Genomic DNA, 20,015 nt, shown 5'->3' with positions numbered 1-20,015 from the left:
GTGACAAAAAGCTGATTTATGTTGAATCAACTCATTTTTAAACCTAGGTAGTACTTCACAAAAAAGGTTCAATTTGTTAACATTAGTTAACATGAACTAACAGTGACCAGTACTTCTCAAGTATCTATTATTAAGGTATAACGATAATTATATTAGCATCCAGTGCACAATATCGTTCTGTTTATTATAAGTGTGCACTGCAGTTCTGTCGTCTGCCGCTTTAAATGGTCAAGCTCTTTAAAGCAGGACGGGTTCTGATTGGCTGTCATTGTTTGTTATCATTCATCAGCGAGAAAAAAAAATTCTGGATGTGATTCCAACTATTGTTATTGTTATAGTTGTGGTGCGAACTCTGCTATTCTTTTATGTTTAAAAAAATTTTTTTTTTACTATATCTTTATCATTATCGTTATTGTCCTTGGTGAGAATGGGCCTTTAATCTTACTGTTAATTTCAACATGTACTAATACATTATATGAATAAAAATAAAAACGATATTGATAATCCGGCTACACATGGATGCAAGTTACAATATGGAAGTAAAGATCTGTCGCTACTTCTCTTATCATGACAATTGTTTTTCTGGAATGCACTTGCTGACATACGAGACCAATGAGACTTCCAAAGAGGCGGGTCCAAATCGAGATATCCAATTCACTGTATTCCACACCCTCAAAATGAATCTTGCACGTTTGCCTCTCTGACAGAGGTGTAGACACATCACACACAAACACAGGCAATATGCATTCACTCTTTCACACTCCCTTTACCCGTCAGTCACTTCCAATGTCTGTCCCTATTTTTCGTGATTCTTCTCTTTCACTCTTCCTCCACTTCTCCCTGGGGTTTCCTGGAATAGACACTTTTAAAATGGTATTATCTCTATTGATGTTATTGAGCATACTGTGATCTGAAATGAAGGAGCTACAGTCACCTCGCACTTTCATTTATTCCCATCTATCACCTCAGCAGAGCTTGACTTCCTCTATTTAAATATACTTCACTTTCAGAGAATATTCTCATTCATATTTCAAACCCAGCATGAGGGAAGAGACTGTGTAGAATAGTTATAGCCTACGATAACTACATTTGTCATTTATGAGTGATTGTGATTGCGTGTGTTTGATTTAAATATACCCGTGGCATTAAATATGTCTCATAATATGAGCACATTTGCTACACGTTTACTGTAAATGAGTCCATTTGGCATTTATGGACTGTTTTCATGTTCACCTTTCAATCTTTAGATTTAATGGAAGCCTGTTTAAACTGCAGAATCAGGCCATGTCCACACTTTTCGTTTTGGCCTTCCGTTCACACTAAGACAGTGTTTTTGTCCTGTGAAAACAGAGCTTTTTGAAAACGCTTTTCCAAGTGGATTTGTAAACGTCGTATTCACGTTGTGGTGTGGACTGTGAAAACGTAGGAATTTTAAAACGATGACGCATGTTTAGTCGTGGCGCATATTGATACTTTGTACACTCTTCATATTGCAGTCCTGCAAATATGACAGAAAATGTACCCCCAATTGCTGTCATGCAGCAAAACATAAAAGCGTGGGATTGAATGAGTGTACAATATGGTAATTTACTCAATGTATTACTAACAGATAGTAATATTAACACAACTGAGAAAACCACTTGGACTGCACTGTTTAAATACTGTGAATTACAGTATGTGGTTTCAAAAACACTACATTCAGAAATCTCTGTGAAAGATTCAGTTCTCACCTTTTTCATTTCATTATCAAATGGCCACTGTAAACTTATAATAGACTAATAACAGACAAGTTTGCCTTTCTAACCTACTAAACATGAAAATATATTAAGTATTTGAGAAAATACTTTCTCAAATGTAATTTTCAGGTAGTATATTGCTTAAGTTTATGTATGCATTTTTTTATTTAAATGTACTAACAAACCAATAATTGCATTTTATTTTTCACAATTATTCTATGAAAATGAAATAATTTTAAAAGCAAAAATTATCAACTCTTATTATTATTTTAGCCAGTCATTGAATTTAAAAAAGAATAACTTCTGAAGAAGAAAAAAACCTGAAAGTCCCCTCAAAGTGTAATTAATTGCTTACCAGTTTAGGTAAGCAACAAACCATTTTATCAGTTGGAAGAAAGAATTATTTGTGTATACTTTGAATTAACTCAAGTATAAGTCCCATTTATTGAAGCAGTTGCAACTACTTCTAAAATTTACTCTTTTAACAAGCAACACAATCCTACTTGCAATCCTTCTCTCACAGCAGTCAGCCTAGTATTTTGACTTTGTAGCCTACTGTATGTCATGAATATTGATCCAGAACCCCTAACTGTGATGATCTGATGATGGTAGCCTGCAGTTACAGTAGTTCACTTAAAGCAACACCAAGGAACTTTTCCTCTTCGGTCGCCCTACAGGTTGGAAGGGGAATTGTCCATTACCGCTGTCGTAAATAATTTAGCCAACCGCAGCCTACCGTCGCACGCATGCTATTTGTTTATCCAGCACCAGCAGATCTTATGTCTCATTAGAACTACAGAAACACGACCCGATCTGGCAAACTTACATAGTGCGGTTATAGCAGATAAAGGACCGCAAAGTGGAGGCATAAGTGCCTTTCACCCAGGTACAACTTGATGAACCACTGATGCGATTTTGGAAACATTATTTTTAGGTAAAAAATCTTCCTTGGTGTTGATCTAAACATCAATAATCATTATTTATTGACTTGTGTTTGAAACCTGTATGATTTTCAATCTTACACAATAGCAAAAAAGGTGTAGGCCTCCTTAAACTTAAAATGTTCAACTTTTTTTTCAATGTGCAAAAACATGAATGAGGTTTGAGTACTACAGTACAAATACAAAGTTCTGTCATGAAACTCTAGATGCCGTAGGCTAATAGGTCCTCAACCTGCTTGCAATAACATTATTCTCTTTTATGGTGTATACATGCAGTCAGTGATGGGACATGACCCAGAGCTCTGAAGATGGACATTCGTGATGTGAGACTAGAGGTGATAATCCAAGAAGTAGTTGATTAGTGCTTCTCTGAAATCTGGGTTAAGGGCAAGCAGGAGAAATGAGGAGTGCTTGGCAGCAGAGAGCTTCTTTCTGGCACGGAAAGCAGAAAGTCATTAATGGAAAGTGGAGTGTAAACTCACCTCTCTGACACAACGCTCCTTTTGTACTCTCTGTTAATTGTCTCTAATCAGGTGCAGGTGTCTCTGAGCATTCCCCACTTGCCCTCGTGATTGGCTGATCCCTTTTGCCCAGGGAGACGCTGATAGGTGCACCAAGAGCTTTTTGTTACACATGCAAACTCTCAATTAATAGTTCCCTAAACAATTCCCTCATCGGCTGTAAGTTTTACATTGTCTTCTGGCCATTTGGCCATAAAAAATGTAAAGTAGACCGATAAAGCTACAGAACAGCCAGAACATAGACCTAAAAGGTTCACAATCTCAAAAGCATCTTGACATGCAATGTCAGGGTTTATTCTGTCACACAATCCTCCCATAGATCAAAATCTAACAAGGACAGTTATATAATAACTGTCATTATCTGTCTCACATTTTAGCTTGGTATTTGAACATCTCTATATAAGCCTGACTTGTTAAAAACGTCGTTGACATTGGTCCTTGATGGCATACAAAAAAATGACTCACATTCCTGCAGGGCATCACATATTTGGACAAAATCCTCATTTGTTAGTGATATGTTGTACAGGATTGGTGTCTCATTATATTGTTTGCCATTGTTCTCTACAGTTGAACTTACAGTAGAACAATATTCTCCCTGTTGAGCAAAGCAAGTGTAAGAAACCTTATACATTCGGTGAAATGTATGCATTATTTTCATACGTTACTGCAGTTTTTAATAAGGCTGATATCTTCAGACTTTGTTGCAAAGGAATGGAAAAATTGTTCCATGCTTAAATCACAACCCAGGCTCATTGGAAAAGCCAGCCATGTGGCAACATATCTGTCTCTGTAAAATTATATTACTTATTGCACGTTTCGCAACACTTTCAAAATTGAATGTCCAGTAAGTGACACTATGATCATTCTTATTTAAAAAACAGATTAACGTAAATTTGACAATGTTTGTTTTATTATGTTGGTTGTTGAACATATCACAGCTTTTGTGAAATGAAATGTCCGGTAAGTGGCAATAAAAGGGCCGTTGAAAAATAATGTGCCACCTACACTAAACCCTACCCTAAACCTAACCGATAGTGTTAATAAAAGCAAATGTGAAATAAAAGCGCATCTGCAAATACCAGCCATGCTATTTTAGCTTGTTTCTTTTAAAGTCTTTTATCATGACTTGGGTTTCACAGGACTCAAGTGCTTCGCATCGCAAGTGCAATAATGTAGGCTAGCAGGTGAGCTACCGGACAAGTTTACTACATCAGAAGATACTGTCATAACATAGTATTGTGCAAGGAACCATGCGAAAATAAGGCTTTTATTAATCAATAATCTACTTATGTAATCATGGTTTATGAGGAAGGGAAGGAAAGGTGGTTGGTGTTTTACTGCCACTAAGGTTAATTTCAGCGGGAAATTGCAGTGAATTGTATGTATAGGTACATTTTTGTTGTTTTGCACAGAGGCATGTTTTTCACAATAGATGATTAAATCCTCAATGTAATCCACAGAACATCCACAATATTTCAGTAACATGAACAGTTGACACTGAAACTTTTTTGGCACCTCCTGCTGGACAATAATCAACCCACGTGTTTTTTTCACTGGCGATTACAAATTGATTCTGCACATCTATTCCCTGATGCAACATTTTGGTTGCAATTTATGATATTCCTCTGCCTTAAAATCTCTATCAACCAGTGTTTATGTGCAATCAGTGCCAATATAGGTCAAATGCTAATTAATGCTTTCCGGTTTAAACCAGAAATGCATCATTGTAAAGTGTTGCATAGATAGATATAGGCTGTGTTTGCAATGGAATACTAGTGTACTTCTTACTGCATACTGTATAATTTTAGGCCTGTTTTACTATTATTATTTTATTCTAACCAGAAGTACTAAGCTGTTTCAATACCATTTGGTTTTAAAAATGTATATATTGTCTTTTTTTTTTTTTTTATGTAAACTTTATGATGCACAATTACCAAACACAATATAACAATAATTTCATTGATCTAAATGATCTACTTTGCACCACAAGTTGTTACAGTTTTTGCCATTAAATTACTGATATTTTTTACAGTGTACACACAATTTTTATGCAAACTGGAACTGTATTATGAAGTAAGGAAAAGCCTCTTTAAGAAATATGATGAATGGATGTGATGCTTTTATGCAGAATATAATGAGTATTCATTTGCTAACTGACAATTTTAATGCGCGGCCTTCGAGTTATGGCCCTTTACCGTCACTGTGCCCCACTCTCTGCTCTCTTATGGGAATAATTATTGTGGGGCGGTGAGAGGTGAGGGTTGGGGATGCATTTGGAAATTGAAAAGTGTAAAGTAGGTTTCTGATTTATTAAATGGTTCTCAAAAAAGCTCCTTCAGATCCAATGGAGAGAGAAAGAGAGAAGTCAGGGGAAGAGGTTTAACTATAGAGAGGATAAAAATCACTCCCACTTTTAGGTTAGAAGTGTGAGGTAGCTTTCGCTCTAGAGCTAACGTTGTGTTGCAAAAGCAAACGCTGTTATGTGTGCATACCTACTGTATAACTGATGTTATGATACGACTTTTGATGAGCAAATGTTCAAGCAAAATCAATGTTTTAATATTTCTAAAGTATGCTCTTCTAGCAGCCGTAGTCAAAATTGTTTGATGTTAGAAGGCCAGACTAGGGGAAATGAATATAGAAAGGATACATCTGTGTCTTCTGTTATAGAGTATAAATATTTAGTTTTTCTTCAGCAACATGATTTCTTAAGAAACTGAGTGTTGTCTTACTTCTAACAGAGCTTTGGTTGCGCACTTCGAAAAAAGAGTTGTAAAAAAAATCTTTAAACCGATGTAATAGATGGGAAAAGCTGTCAGACTCAAACCAAAATGACAAAAGAAGTGGGCTTGCTTAAAGTCACTGTGGATGTAGACGATTTGTCAAAAGTGTCAGTATATGACGCCCTAGGATGAGAATGCGTTGCAGCCACTCAACGGGGAATAAATGGAAGAGCATCAGAAACGCGCAAACACAATCTTACATTTAGACCAGTCTTCTTTGCCTATGTTCAGACTCCAGGGAAATTAGATTTTGACTCAAATCAGATCTTTTCAGGCAGACTGTCCGCACTATTAATTGCAAGTGATGAAATAAGATTTGTTTGTCCAGAGACATAACCAACATATCTTCATGGGTTGCTTTGGTAACGATGTAGGCGTACATACGTATGTGACGAGGCTTGGAAAAGTGGAGGTGAAAATGAAAAAATGCGTAATCTTGCTCTCCAAATAAGCGCCCTGTCGAGTCTTTAGTTTAGACATACCAATACTTCCAGGATATCTGTCACCAGTTTTGACATTATCGTTGTGCTTTTTTTTTTTTTTTTTTTTTTCAATTTCAAGTTGTTTTTTTTGCTGTCCAGACTTTCAAAAACCCATAAAATCTAGATGCAAAAAAAAAAAAGCAGTCTGAACATGGCCTAAAGAGGCTTGAGTAGCACTTAAACAATCAATCTCAACACACTCACAAATGTCTCTGATGAATACAGTATTCCTTCTAAACCTGCACAGGGAACAGCTCTATGTTTGTGTTTTTTCCCCTACTGTAACCACATACCGTATATTCTTAAACCCAAAATACAGAAGGAAATTAAGTTAAGAAGGCTAAACATGCACATGCAAACAAAAGTCAATAATTTGACTTTTGTAGTCAATAATTTCCCCCTGTAGTCAATAATTTTATCCCTTAAAATGCATCTTTGATGACCAAAATTACATATTTAAAGGGTCATGACATGAGAAACAAAATTTGCCTTGATCTTTTGGTATATAAGAGGTCTTTGTACCATTAAAACGTCCTGCAAGTTTCATAGCTTAAGACGTCCTCCCCATTATAAACGAATCATTTATTTAATCAAGCTCTAAATACAGCTCGTTCTGGATCCATGGTAAGAAGTGACGTCACGGTACGAAGTGACGTACCAGCGTTTGCATATGACCGCCTCCAGCACAAGACAACTACGCTTAAATCGCAAGACTACGCTCATTTCGTATCGCCGCGCGCCTCACAAGTGTTCAGTCGACGGACAGCGAGTGGGTCTGTCACGCAGATGTGCTGTTAATGGCTGTGGACAAACAACATATTTGAATACGCTGCAGAAAGATCCAGTGGATGCACTTTATTTTTTTGCGGACGTCCCAGTCCATTTGAAGGATGACTGTTTTGAGAACAAATCCCAAAATGATGCTGGCTTTGCCAGAAAACTGTTGCTCAAAGATAAGTCTGTGCCGACTATTCTGGGCTCAACAACGACGACTCAAATTGTAAGTAATATATTTAAAACTTTAAACTACTTTTTAAATACGCTGAATCCGCAAATCATCTAGCTGGGGGCGTTAATAATTGATGCATAGGCACTGACGTTAGCCAATCATAACAGTGGGCATTAACACTGAACTCTTAAAGGGGAAACACCCCCAAAACAGACTGTTTGAATCAGAGGATGAGAAACAGGGTGGGAAAAGGTCATAAATCACTACATTTTAAAAGTTTTTTTGTAAAAAAAACTATAGTAATACTATAATTGCACCTAAGGGAACATAATAATAAAATAAATAAAAAAATGTCATGACCCCTTTAAGTTTTTTACGTGGAAAAAAATTAATGTCTTAAAATAACTTGAATGTAACTCTACACCCTTGCCTCATTTAGAATATGCGGTTCTATGAATATGCAAATTAGCCTCCACTCACTCACTCCAGAGCCATAGAGAGAAAGAGTTGCGACACTCCCATAGACCTCCATTGTAAAAAATGGCGGCGCTTTTACTTTTACTACTTCCGGGATGTGGAGATCGGATTAGTTCCAAACACTGTCATTTGAGCGTTGAACCCCATTCACTTACATTGCAGCGCGTCGAGTTGTTTCAGAGGTAACTTGCTGAAATATCGACCTCTTTTGAATTGTCAACTGTCTATATTGTTTCAGATGCCCTTTGCGATGCTTATACTGGTCTTCATTTGTATATGCACAGCGTAATTATTTATATTTTATCTTGGTTATTTCAACCAATTTTCTAGCATTGCCAGCGTGACTTCGCCAGCTGTGAAGGTAGCATATCTGATTAGTTCGGTAATTCATCGCTACCACCTTTATAGCAACTTTTATTTAATTGATTTTTTGGGATATACTAACTTTTCATTTATTGTCTTGAGTGAAGCGGCGTGAGAACAATGCTGGACCTCTAGGATTGTTATGGCCATCACCAGTCCTGTCTGTTTCATGGATCACCTGCCCCTGCTTTTTGTTTTTCTTGTTCACACATTTTTGTTGTCTGTCATTGTTTAATAAAAAATATTTTATTTGAAAACCTTCATTTGTATCAGCCATGCGAATTCTGAACGGACTGCCACGGCAGACCTCTGCGTGATCACATTATAAGCAAAATCACGGGAATCAATAGCCTAATACAGCCCAGTTGTGCTAAAATAAATATCATGAGACGTCCATCATCAGATGAATGATATGGAAAAGTTAAGTTAGAGCCGCTAAAGCAAGTGCTACTACCCATGCGACCATGAACACTAAGCTTTTCCCTCCAAAAATATAGCCTAAAACTTATCTAAGTAATATACAGTACCTCGTTGCCCCTCCAAATGCAAAACTGATATTAACAAAATGCAATAACAGCTGAAAAAGTACTTGGGTATGTGTTTTATTTTATATTTACCGTTCAATAATGCAATCGCTGCTGTCTGTCCCATAGAATAACATGACAGCCAGCGTATGTTTTGGAACTATTGGGGCTTACATGAACCACGTGACAGCCATAGCGGCGACATCAAAGAGTGTCGCAACTCTCTCTCTCTATGGCTCTGACTCACTCCAGCTCAGAGATCCACTCGTTGACAATCACTTAATGACGTGATTGGTTACAAGGTAGTTTGTGATGTCAGAAACACCAGCGATTTCAAACCACGTTTTTGAGACTGCAGTTTTAAGAACAAAATAATTTAATAATTTTAATAAGAAACATGGTTTGTCTTAAAGCATATTAAAAACACCACATTTGCATATAAACAACATTAAAAACTTGATTTTCACCACAGGGGGATTTTAAAATAATTCATCCTTAATTTATTTTTATTTTATGTTTTTAATACTTCAGGTATTTTTGAAACCTCATCAAACATCATTGTTAAATAGCTTTTCTTGCTTTTGCAAAAATATTTGTTTGCAGAATGAAGTAAATATATCTTACACAGTAACACTTCTGTAAATGTGCTCATGTCATTGTCACCTTTCTAATTGTCTAAGACATAAAACACTTTCTGTCAGCTAATTTGTTGAGAGGTACATATAATTTCATCATTTTGTGCCTAGCAAACATGCTGACCTCTATGGCCCTTAAACACGTACAGTACAGGTTCAGAACCGCAAGGTCAAAAATGATAGGCTTTGCAAACTTTTGTCCATAACTGAAGAGAGAAAGAGAATGGGCTGTCAAATAGTGCTTATGATGGATTGTCAGTGAAAAAGCTTTCTGAGTCACACTGTTTATAAGTACATATTTAATATTTCATATTTCTTCTGCTCTGTGTGTGTGACACAAACATTTGTTTGGATGCTCTGTGGGAGACAAGACTGAATATTAATGGAATATGTGTGTGCGAGAGAGAGATTGCCTGCCTTTGCAGCATATGTATTAGTGAAGGACAAAGAAAGAGGGTTTGGGGGTGGAAGTGGTTAGTACAAGATCAGCAAACAGAATCTTAAACGGCCACAAGATTCCTGCAACAGCCAAATAATGTACTCACAGTGAATATGTGCCTGTATGTTGTTTACTCAGCTGAGGTTTCAGGGTCACCGATTTGCACGTATAATTACATTTGATAATTACATTCCAAATCGTACATGCTTTTTGTCTTTATTCATCTTTATTCATTAAAAAAAAAAAAAAAAAAAAATCCATAATACAATTTTTTTGTGTAGATGAATGATTCACAAAGTGCCCCCAAGCGGTACTTGACAACTCTGGAAATGAAAAATACTTGTGAGATATTACAACAATTTAACATAACTGATATCTATTTTAATATATTTGAAAATGTTGTTTATTCCTGTCATGCTAAAGCTGAAGTTTCAGCAGCCTTTACTCCAAACTTCAGTGTCACATGATTTTTAGATATCATTCTAATATTATTTTTGGTCTTCAAATAATGTGTCTTATTATCACAGTTGGAAACGGATGTGCTGCTTAATATTTTTTGGAAACCGTGATGTATTTTAAAAAAAATTGTATGCATTCTTGAAAAAATTCTTACTGACCCTCAAACTTTGCACGGTAGTATATTTAACTTTCCAGAGTAGTCATGTATCACCTTTATAATGTACTGAAAAAAGTTACTAAAATTAATGCAGTCCCTGCAAGGCAAAAAGACTAGATTTTTTCTATTAACCCTTAAAGCAAGTTTCATTAAACTGCTTTTGAGTGATTGATTCAGAACTACGTGATATCGGTTTCAAATTGTTCTAGATGTGCGTGACTAACGAAAACAATTTACATATTAACATGTCCAATTCCATTGTCAACCTTTTTAAATGTAGTATTTGTAGGTTGTAGTATTAGAAGTCACTAGAACAATATGGTCAGGTATTTTTCAATGGACTGAAAACAGGATCAAATTATCAACGTAGTTTAATAAAACTAAAGACGAACTGATGTAACAGTGTGTGCTGCTAACACAACCATACACAAACAACGACCAACACTGAAGACTGAAAACAGAGGAACTAAATACACAGAGATAACAAACTAAATTATGAGCAGCTGTGGTGGCGGATTAGAGTCCACGGTGACTGATGAGTGGCGGGAAAATAGAACAAAGAAAACGTGACTGAAGACAAACAAACTAAAAGTCCATGAAGGTGACACTAACTGAACACAAACGTGACAAATACTCAATCTAATTATGCTTTACATGTTTACTGTATAAAGAGGGATAGTGCATATGAAAATGCTTTCTGTGTTCTGATACTTTCTTGATGTTTATGGTACTCTTTTTACACTTGAAATATAATTTGATGCTCCCCAGATGATGCACTCTTTCACAGATATTTCCTATGTGATGTTCTGTGTCCACTTAAAAGGTGTTTAGCATTATCTGAGCCTACGCTTTTTTTCCCGATACTTCAGAGAACTTCCACTCTCACCTCTACATTTCTTGCACACTACCATTGAACTCTCAGCACTTAATACCTCACATTACACTTGAACACTTCAACGTCGGAAGTGAACTGAACAGTGGCCCTTCATCAGAGAGCCCTGATTCTCACAGCACAAGCCCAGGACCACACTGACACATAAAGAACAGTTTTTACATGATTACTATAGAGCTTCAGTACCAGGGGAGCATTTTCAATGCTCATGTGTTATTACCCTTGATTAAAATTGCACAGAGCCATTTAACCCAAAGCCACATGGACATATTTTCACTCAAGTTCCATTTGAAATAGTTTCAATCCTCAGGGAGAGTCCCCAGTATGATTAAAGGTGTTTTAAAAAGAGTCATGCTTTTTTTTTTTTTTTGCCTTTCGCCTTCTGACTAATATAAGAGAGAGTGGTTCTGAAAGGAGTAGACATTCAAATCACCAGTAAGACCCCTCACCGGAGCACATTTTCCTTTTTCATTGAGTTAAGCAGTCAAGAGCTCTGCTTTTCATGTCTCACAGGAGGTTCATGAGCAGACAGAAATGGTCCTAACATACTTTGTGAAGTTCTGAGATACACCGTGACCTCGCACTAATCGCTAGGATGATGAAATTACCGGTAGCCGAGAATAAAAATTCCACTGTAATTCTGCCAGTTTTTGTCTCCTCCGAATAGTTAATTTGATGTGATAAAACCCAGGGCTAGAATGTTCTGCACTATGATTTTCGACTTGACATTTTTGGCCTCTTGCAGGTTCTCAAGTAACAAAGTAATTAGAGCCTCAACGTTACATTCAAGACACAGATTTAACTCAATTTACGCGATGCAATTTACTTAATATCACAGGAGCAAGAGTGCTGATATGAATACAGTGATTTACCTTGACAGAATAGTTCAATAAACGTTAAAAGTTAATACTGAGTAATGTGCTTTTCAGACACAATGTTGACAGTTTTCTGCTCTACTGGTGAAAACAGATCCAAACAAACTGCTAAACAATATGTTCTATATAGTATGAATGTGTGAGGTATGAAAGTAATCTAAACATTATCATGTGACCTACAGTACCAGCAGTTAATTTGCAGTTATTGTTAATAGCAGAATCTCGCCGGAAGAAGTAGGCAATCCAGGTACTTTTTGCCTACTCTTTCACGAGTACTGTGAATTCAGACATCCTTCTGTTTTTCTACAGCTATATAGTAGGGAAGTATGCGATTTCGGATACAGCCTTAGGCCCTGTCCCAAATGGCACTCTAAGCACGTGCAGTCTTCATACGAGTGCACTTTGGTGACGTAATGTCGATTTGGCTGCCGGGAAGAAGTCTGCTGCGGGGCTCGCATCAGTGCGGGCTCGACAAAAGTGTGCATCAAGGCCGCATATCGACCGCAAAGGGGGGTGCTCGCGAGCACCCTTCTGAAACCTAAAATGACCAAATGTGATGGACACACACACGCAGCAGCCATTGCAAATCCACAAGACCGAAAGTACATATGAAGTGTGCCATTTGGGACAGGGTCATAGACAGTCACTTGTTTCATTCCTGAATGAATTAGTTTATTAACAAATCTGTTGACTGAATGGTTCAATGACTCACTCTTTCACGAACACCTGTCGCCACCTACTGGTGTAACAATGTAACCTGCAGAAAGAGTCACTGCAAAAATCCCCACCACTAATCACAGCTGTGTTATATTTTATTTACATACTATTAATTTATATTTTGAATTAGCTTCATTTTTAAATAACATTTTTCCTTTTTTAGTTTAGTTTTGTCATTTTATGTCATTTTTTTATTTTGTTCTTTTAAAAGCTAAATAGTAGTTGTAGTTTTTTTTAGTTTTAGCTATTTTAGAACAGCTACAGTTAGTTACCATGGCAACTGTCACAATTCATGTCTTGTTTCCCTGTTTTGTGTTGAAGGACTCTTATGTTGAAGTGTATTTGTTCCCATTGCTCCAGTGTTTCACTTCCTGTGTTTAGTTGCAGCCTTTTTTGTTGCCGTGGTGAGTCGTTTCTCTCACCTGTTCCTTGTCAACCCGTTGTTATCTTGTGTGTGTATATATATACATATATACCAAGTTGTCTATTGTCGTTCGTTGTCTTTGTTCTCCCTGTCTGGATTATCTTGGTGTTTTTTTATTTATTTCTTTGTTATAAATTTACACTGCATTCGGATCCTCACCTCTCCTCTTCCTTGCCACTACATAACAGCATCATTTAGTTTTAGGTTTTTCAGCTAAAACTTATATTTTGTTTTATTTCAGATTTATTTCAATTACAGATCATTTTTAATAGTTTGTACACAATAGCAAAACTGATGCACAGACTGAATTTTGTGAATAATCTGCACTGAAATGTGCATTGATGTATCATGTAGACAAGGAATGTGTTTTATGGAAATAAATAGTCAGTACTGCATCGAACCAAATGTAAAAGATTTAGAACTACTAATTGATAATTGATTAATTGAAAGAAAAAGAAAACGTATTGATCATTATTCTGAATATTGGAGTGGACATGTCTTGCTCAACATCTGTGGTGTTTATGTTCCTGGTGGGAGTACTTCAACTATGTGGCCTCCAATTAATTCTATAATGGATCGCAAATCCATTTAAGAAACAGTAACTCCATCACAACGAAAACAAATTTCACCACACATGCTTTACCATGTGCTTCAATCATGCATAACAAGGTAAAGATAACAGAAGAAAGAGAAAGTGGACAAAGCTTGGCTTTGAACAAATCTTTAACAATTTTCACAATTATCATTAAGCCTGTGTACGGTTTTATTACCATGTGAAAATATAGAAGAAATAGAAAAGTCCATTTGCCCACAACAGCAGTATGAAGAATGCCCCTCTTATCTACTTCATAGAAATATTTAATTGAAAGAGCGCTAAATCAATTCTCCTGTTTATTAGCCACTAATTATTTTAAACGAATTCTATAAATCTCCTTTGGGAGTCTCATTCTCTTGTTCCTTCCTTGCCGACAACCCAGTGATTTCAAACACGGCGGTGGTTTCTCCTGCTGTGATCGTTATGCACTGCAGGAAGCTCTGGTGATGTGAATTTAAAGCATTTTATTATTCAACGTACCTCTGTAATAGCAGAATCATTATAGGTTTTACAGCACTGCTGGTAGACAGTTTTACTGATGATGTGCTGCAATTTTACGCCTGGGGGCCACACATGGGCCAGACGAGGTTATTGATTTATTAAAACGTGGGGCAGAGATGAAACACACTGCTAAAGGTTTTGTGGACAGACAGCCAAATCATATTGCTAAATTTTGTGTCTGAGTGGCTCCACTAATTACCAATTTATATGAAAAGAAATGGCATGATCACTTACCCCTGCAAGTTTAAAGGGTTTGGATGGATGTTTTATTTGGAGCTGGATATCATAGAGGTACATCAGGCACCAGCGGCATGTGGTGGACTTCTGAAATAGAGAAAACGTCTCCTGATCTTGAATTTGATGGGTTTTTCTTTTCAATTATGAAATATCTTTTACTTTGCATATGGGGCAAATAACCAATACTAACATATTTGTGTTTAAAAAAAAATTAATTGCTTGAAAATAACTCTCTATCTCTCTTTCTTAGCGTTATTCCCGCTCATTTGCTGGAATTTGCTCATTTGCTTCGCACACACGATTTGGCACAGGTTTTGTTTTACGTCGGATGCCCTTCCTGACACAAATTGCTTGAAAATAACTATAACAAAAGCATATTTTGTTAAATTTCTTACTAACCTTTTTGGATCATTAGTGAACAAATCATTTGTAAATATACTGTAAATTGTAAATCACAAATATTAACCGAAGCCCAAAGCTAGTTTTTGTAAGCATAGTCTGGAAAACAAATCTCGTCTCTGGACACTGATATTTTGTCATTTCTTTCTAATGTTAGCAAATTCATGGACATTTGTTGGTGATTTTAATAGATTGTTGCTCATAAACTTTAAAACTTCTTGTGATTTATATTTCATCCATGTAAGTAGATTAATATAATATTAATATAATAACTTGCTCTCACAAGGTTTAAATTATTGCGCTACTCTAAAATATGTTAGTGATGTTAATATATTGTTTTGGTTTGTAATAAAACTTATTTACTTAATTTATCATCTAAATACATAAAATAATGTGTCTGCTTTAGGTATTTGGAATATGTTGATGTGATTAATTGACAGTGTCTTGGTGCCATGGATATTGGCATTTTGTTATTTATTTTTAATTATTTTTAAACATTAAGATGATTACTTTGATTCCTCAGGGGAAATCCAACTGTTTTGCATGGGCATGAATGCATATGTCAAGCCATAAATCCATAAGAGCTATTGCATGGACGCTTACTTTGGTGTTACAAACCTTCATATTCATCCTACCACATCATGAATCATTTTCTAGATCTGCTGTAGTTAAATATATGGATTTCTACATTAATTCTGTCTCATATTTTGTTATATTATTTAGTTTTTCATTGTTGTGCTGTTGAAAACCCTGGAAAAGTCATGTATACAAACTTGTTTGGAGTGCTTGTTTCGGGACACGGCAATCGCGCTTGAATCCTCACCAAAAAAATGACCCAAGATAGCCTGCGACGAGGTGGTCTCGGCCTGCTTGAAACCGAACTCTGGACCAACAAACCAGGCCGTATCACAATGTTTGATAGCTATGCATGTTGCGTGAAAATGTTTTTTGTTAATTCCTCTTAAAATGAATGAAAAGCAAACAATCAACAGGTCTAAAGACGCCCTAAGTGTTGGTCAGAGAGTGTATTTTATCTAAACACTTCTGGTGTTGCACATTTCTGATTCTACTGTTTTATGTCCTGCTGAGGCCAGTTTAAATTTACACACAAGCGCAGTGACTGGGAAAATGCAGTCGGTAGGCCACATGAGGATCTCCACCAATCAGATTGTCCGGCCCGCTCTCTGCTGGAGGTTGACTCCCCACACCACAACTCATCACTTTCTGAATACATTCAGAGAGATTGACATGACGGAGAAGCGCTTGTCTATGCGCACGGTCTCCATTACAATCGTGCTATTCTTTTTGTGTTTGTTCTTTTCTTATGTTTCTCATTTCACTCTTTAACTGAGTGTGATGAGACAGGGCAGGTATGGTGTCCCAAAGGGCCCAAAAAGATCAGGCAGTGCTCCCTGATGGGTGAGGCAGCTGTTATTCACAGTTTATGAATTTTAATAAAGTTCATCTTTAGCGTCTCTGCTGTTTTCCTATTTCCTGCTGAAATGGCTTTAAACCACAAGGGATCTCCACGCTGTATTTATAGACATTTTAGCATCATGGGAATCTATCGCAGAAAGGAGGGTGTGTGTGTGTGTGTGTGTGTGTGTGTGTGTGTGTTGCACTAGCTACATAACATTTCAATAGCCATAGCAAATCTTAAAGCCCCTAATTCAATTGTTTGACAAATGCAAATTTTTATTTTATTATTATGTTTTCCTATTGAAAGACATTCAATGTCTCTTGTTAAAGTTAAACGATTTTGAGAACATTGAACATTACAAAATTAAAGTCATAATGTTATGAAAATAAAGTAATTAAATAAAAAGCTTAAAGATGTAATATTGTGTGAATAAAATGGATGAAAAAAATAAAACAATACAACAAATTATCACAATATAGGAATATGATTTAGTTAAATTATACTTTAGGACAGGATTTACCAACAAAGAAATGCTTTGTCTATTGGCACATCAGCACCCAGTTATCACGAGTAACCGGACCCTGCGGATGTTGTAGGAAATTAAAATTATTCATTCAGAGAGAACCAAACAGAGATTCAGGAAATTGCCTTTTTTGTGCAATCTGAAATGGCAACCAGGGGTCAACTTCACTTGTTACTTTTCTTGCGATGTCATTCTCATAATAATATAACTTTAATCTTAATATTCTATCATTTTACTCTTGTAATTTTGACTTTATTCTCAAAATATTACTAGTTATATAATGCTACAATTTAGCTAAATGTTACTATATACACTACTGTTTAAACGTTTTTGGTCAGTAAGATTTGTTTTGGTTTTTATAGAAATTGATACTTTTATTTAGAAATTGTTCAAAAGTGACCGTAAAGACTTACAGACAGTTACAAGAAAAAATGATTTAAATAAATGATGGTCTTTTGAACTTTCTATTCATTAAAGAATCATTAAAGGAATCGTAATTCGAACAACTGTTTACAATAGTGATAATAATAAGAAATATTTTTTGAGCATCAAATCAGCAAATTAGAATAATTTGTGAAGGATCATGTGACACTGAAGACTGGAGTAATGATGCTGAAAATAGTTCAATTGTAACAATATTTCACAATATTAATGTTTTTATTGTATTTTTGATCATCTAACGACAGCCTTGATGAGCATAAAAGACTTCTATCTTACCATCCCCAAACTTTTAAAGGGTACTGTAATCTTCTGAAGACACTTTTAGTTTTGCACTTACTTCATACGGAATATTTTAGCTTTGTCATCTTTGAGAGCAAAAGAGATGTGAAGATCCTGCAGACTTGGTGTTTGTGTGAGTCTGGGAATGTGTTTGCTTGTGTATTTGCATGTCTGAGTGTGTGCATGTGTGTTATAGCTTTGTCATAGTGTGAGATGGAAAATGGCTGGCACAGTGGGCCGAAGAGCGGTGGCAGTGACGGTTATCACAAGCACACAGACCAGCGTTTAAGGGTCGTGCCAGTGTGTGTGTATACAGTATGTGTGCTCCCCTTGGGCCGCACGGAAATGCCATCAGCCCAAGTGCCCAGGGTGAGTGTGTGTGCTGCCACTTACCCTCCTCCAAGAGGGCAACACTGACATGCCAACCATCTGCACATACAGAGAGAGAACATCAACACAACCGGGTTGAATTGGGATATTTATCACTTGGTGAGTGACAAATGCTTTTTTATATAGAGAGTTTTTTGCACTTTATTGCACCTTTTTGTGGCCTTGGAAATGTAAAAAAAGTTTTTAAAAAAATGGATAAATTTTGCCCCAAATCTTTGTGTTCAGATCCATTCTTTTCATTTGATTTTGTGTTGGATTTATGCACCTAAGCTTTTCGACATTGGACTTTGGGAAATTCATGTGGCGCAATACCATTCACTTTACTACTATCAAACAGACAGAGAAGTACCATGTTTTTTGGTCAATAGTTATGTAACACCAGGGTTTGAAATTAACTTTTTCACTCACCGGCCAATTTGGCTACTAAATTTGAAAACGTTACAATTCAGAACTTCTACTAGCCAAAAAGAAAAAATAAATAAATAAACCAGATTAACTACGTCATTGCTATATTATTTATAAGAAAATTTGGATTTCTCATTATTGAATTCTTATTCAAACAAAATCCTGCCACCCAGCCATCTCCTCCCTTCCTCTTCATCCTCATCCTTTTCGCCAAAAATGTATTTTAGGTGGACAGATCAATACAGTACAAAGAACATCACACACCATGTGGAACAAAACAAACCTGTGGTCTCAGGGTAAGCCAGGGTCTGCCAACATGGTAGGATGTTGGAAAATAACAATGTATTTTCTTTTGACCAAATGCTCAGATCTCTCATCTTCAGAGTCCTCTGGATCAGCTTGCCAGCTGGTATTAAAACTTCTAATTTTCTATTCTTGGTTTCTTTTGTTGCTTGACGGGTCTTTCCTTTTTTCACGGGGGTGAGTTACCCCAGGCAAGTATCGCCACATTAGTGTGTTTTTCTTTTATCTTCATCATTGCTTCAATACAATTTAACAAGCGCGCTGTTATTTGTTGCGTAGTGACGTGTATGTTCGAATAAGCCACATTTTCGCAGATTCTGCACAATACGCTGTATTTAATATATCATGATGACTCAAGAGTTGAGTATTTTGCTAAATCTGCACAGATTTAGCCAACACTAACTTCCCCAGCAAAGTGTAAACATTATAAGTAACCCGCCAAATTTGCTAGTGATTTGACAGCGTTACCTGCCACGGTTGATTTAATTTCAAACCCTGTGAAACACATAACGGTTTATGGTGTTCTGTAAGATTTTTTATACATTTAAAAGAAGTCTCTTATGCTCACAAGCTGCATTTATTTGATCAAATTTACCGTTTGATTGAAGGGTGATCTAACCAATCATACTTCGCCATCCGCCATTTTGTCAGACAAAGCAGTCAGGAGAGTTAGATTAACATGTGAGGATTTGAACTTGAAAAACGGAGTGTACTGACACCTTTCCTCGATTAAAACAACATTCCTTCTTATGTTCATTCATGTTTATTTGATGCTATAAATTAACTAAGGAAGAGATGATCAGTCCACGAGCAGCTTTAACTGATGCTCAACAGCGATCTGTCAGACACTTTAAAGAGCCACCAAATTTGAAAATGAGGCTTTGTTTAATATCAAAAGTAATCGAAAAGTAACCTGGTCTGTCCTGTCTGTCAGCGTGTTGTCAGTGTCCTCTCTGCTCCGCGATGTATTATTCACTGCGTGACAACATGGTGTGGCACGAGAACGGCGTAGCTTGTCGGACATAGCGACAGTAACTAAAGGGGGCGGGTCTTTGCGAATGGTCAATTACAGTAAAAATAATGATGCAAAAGAAAATACAATAAAATTATACATTAAAATTAATATTAATACATTCATATTTTGAAAT

Source organism: Phoxinus phoxinus (assembly GCF_949152265.1).
Source record: "Phoxinus phoxinus genome assembly, chromosome: 6".
NCBI lineage: Eukaryota > Metazoa > Chordata > Actinopteri > Cypriniformes > Leuciscidae > Phoxinus > Phoxinus phoxinus.
The sequence above is the reverse complement of the archived record's forward strand: the minus strand, read 5'-3'. Positions refer to the sequence as shown.